General features: G+C 37.0%; 1 non-coding gene across 1 annotated transcript; it reads right to left on the reverse strand.

Annotated features, from left to right (window-relative positions):
* Positions 1-3,069: 3,069 nt before the first annotated feature.
* LOC112485461 lies at positions 3,070-3,188 on the reverse strand. The gene has a single exon (XR_003048449.1). It is a non-coding gene; the product is annotated as a 5S ribosomal RNA (ribosomal RNA).
* Positions 3,189-3,388: the final 200 nt, after the last annotated feature.

Raw genomic sequence — 3,388 nt, forward strand, 5'->3', positions numbered from 1 at the left:
GTGTTGGAGCTTGGATATCCGTATGCCAAAAAAAAAAAAAAAAAATCACCATACAGATCCCTTATGTTGTGCTTTTATAGCCACATCCCTTCCCTCATTCCCCCACCCTTCTTTAATCCTGGAAACAACCGATTTGTTCTCCATTTCTATAATTTTGGTCATTTTAAGAGTGGTATATAAATGAAATCATGCATATAAAAAAGCCAATCATGAAGAGGATTGGCAGTTTTCACTTAGCATAAATCTCTGGACATTCATTCAGGTTTGTTGTGTACCTTGATAGCTCTTTCCTTTTATTGCTGAATAGTACTTCATGGTATGGATATATCAGTTTGTTTAATCATTTACTCGTTGAAGGACATCTGGATCATTTCCAATATTAGGCTATTATGAATAAAGCTGCCATAACATTCATGTACAGGTTTTGTGTGGACAGAAGCTTTTATTTCTCTGGGATAAATGCCAAGAGTGCAATTGCTAGGTTATATGGTTACTTGCATGTTTAGTTTTTTAAGAAACTCCCAAACTATTTTCCAGAATGTCTGTACCATTTACGTTCCCATAAACAACGTATGAGTGCTCCAGTTTCTTTGCATCCTCCCCAGCATTGGTGTTGTCGCCATTTTTAATTTTAGTTATTCTGACAAGGCCATAATAATATCTCATTGCAGCATTAATTTGCATTTCCTGATGGCTAATTATATTAAACATCCATTTTGATTCACATGTAGTGTCTGAATGTATATTTTTGTATAGATTTTTAAGTGGTTGCTGTAGCTATTACATTATATGCACAGTAATATAACATAGAGTAATATAAATATATACATTATATATGTAAATTTATCAGTCTGCAGGTGTCAATATTTACCAGTTTGAGTGAAATATAGAAACCTTACTTCATTCCCCATTTAAAATGTCAAATATGTCCTCTACACACATTTAGAACCACATCAGACTATTATAATGGTTGCTTTAACTATTTTCCATTGTGCTTTATTCCTCAATGATATCCAGGATTCCTTCTTTTATCATTTCCTATCTGTCTAGAAAACTTTCCTTTAGTCACTCTTTTAGGATAGGACTGCTGGTGACAAAAATCTCTGTTTTCTTTTATTTGAGAATGTCTTGATTCCCTTTTCGTTCCTGAAGGAGAATTTTGCTGGATATAAGATTCAGAGTTGGCAGTTTTTTTTTCCCAGCACTTGAAAAATGTTGCACAACTTCCTTCTGGCCTCCATGGCTTCTTCTGAAAAATATGCTGTCACTCAAATTGTTTTCCTCTGAAAAAATGTCATTTCTCTCTTGCTAGTTTCAAGATTTTTTTTGGCTATAGTTTTCAGAAGTTTAATTATGATACATCGTGGCATGGAATTTATTTGGGTTTATACCTTTTGGGGTTTGTATGAGTTCTTAGTGGGTCTGTGCTTTTCGCCAAATTTGAAAAGTTTTCAGCCATTACTTCCTCGAGTACTTTTTTACTCCTGCCCCTCTCACTCTCCTTCCAGCACTCCTATCACACAAATGTTAGATCTTTTGTTATAGTCCCACAAGTCTCCGAGGCTCTGTTAATTCTTTTCAGTCTATTTTTTCTCTGTTACTCCGATTGAATAATATCTATTGTATTTTCAAGTTCACTGATTCTTTTCTCCGTTCCTTCCATTCTTCTGTTAGATCCATCCATTGAGCTCTTTCTTTTTTGGTTATTGTAGTTTTCAGTTCTCGGATATCCATTCTGTTCTTAATATCTTCTAGTGTTGGCATCGATTGATTGTCTTTTCATTCAGTTTGAGATCTCCCTCATTCTTGGTATGATGAGTGATTCTGGACTGAAATCTGAATATTTTGGGTAGTACGTTAGGGGACTCTGGATCTTATTTACCTCTTCTGTTTTATCTGGCTTATTCTGACACCAATGCAGCAGGAGGAGAGGGGATGAAGTGTCACATTTTTACTGCTATAGGGGGTAAAAATCCCGGTTCCCTACTCAGTCTTTGTTGTCATCTGAGGTAGTGGCTCCTTGTTATTGCTCGGCAGGGGTGGGATTTCCAGCTCTCCACCAGGTTTCTGCTGATACCTCCACGGCTGGAAGCTGTAGTTGTGCCTTGTTACTGCTCCCAAAGTGGCCTCCACTGACATCACAGAGAGAAGCAGTGGCCCTGTTACCTTTGGGTGGTGATGAATGTCCTGAATCTCCACTAGGCCTCCTGATACTACCCCAGTAGGGAGCCTTGGGATGCCTCATTATTTCCTTGTGGGTTTGGAAGTTCAGGCTCCTCAAGTGGTCCCCACTAACACCATAGGGTGAGGAGGTGTCTTGCTACTGTCTGGACTGAATGAAAGCCCTAGCTCCCCACTCAGCCTTCTCTGAGCCTCATTAGAGTCTGACAAGGGTAGAAATCTAGGCTCCTCGCTCAGCCTTAGATGGTGTGGGTGGGGCTACAGATTTTTCCTGTGATGTTTGGCTAGAGTAAAACAGTCATTGTCTAACAGTTTTCTCTCTTGCTTAGCTGCCCCAGACTGGATTGTTCTGTATTTTGATTGTGTTGGTAGTTACGCCAATCTATCTTTGCATTAAAATTCACAGAAGTATATACGAAAATGTCAATTTACAAGTAAAATTTTTAAAAATGAAGGGTAAAATTGTAAGAGTTACAGTAATAGACTTAAAGACTCGTTATAAAGATTGAATAATCAAAAAGTGTGATATTGCTGTAAAGATAGACAAATAGATCAATGGAAAAGAATTGAAAGTCCAGAAATAGCCTCACACACATTTGGCCAATTGATTTTCAACAAGGGTGCCAACGTAATTTAATGGGTGACAGCACAGATTTTTTAAAAAAATGGTGTGATTACAACTGAATATTCATATGGGGAAAAATAAACCTCAACCCTTATCATATATCACATACAAAAATCAACTTGAAATGAATCATGAATCGAAACATAAAAGCTGAAACTATAATTTTTTTTTTTATTAGGCAAGGTAACTCTTGGTTGACCTCACAGATTGCAAGGACCTTGTCAGCTTACAATCCCTTATTTTTTTTTTTTTTTTACTTTTTACGCCTACAGCACCTGGTCTTCATAGGTGCTCTCCCATCCAAGTAGTAACCAGGCCCGACCCTGCTTAGCTTCCGAGATCAGATGGGATCGGGCGTGTTCAGGGTAGTATGGCCATAGACTGAAACTATAAAAATTTTAGAAGAAAAAATTGAAAAAATATTTGCAAATTTGGGTTAGGCAAACATTCTCTTGATAGGGCACAGAAAGGATGAACCATATAAGAAAAAAATGAAATGTTGGATTTCTTCAAATTTTGCTCTGAGAACCACTGAGAAAATTAAATGATAAATTTGAAAATGATATATGTGAAAAAAGACAT

This window comes from Pteropus alecto, unplaced genomic scaffold (assembly GCF_000325575.1).
Source record: "Pteropus alecto unplaced genomic scaffold, ASM32557v1 scaffold341, whole genome shotgun sequence".
NCBI lineage: Eukaryota > Metazoa > Chordata > Mammalia > Chiroptera > Pteropodidae > Pteropus > Pteropus alecto.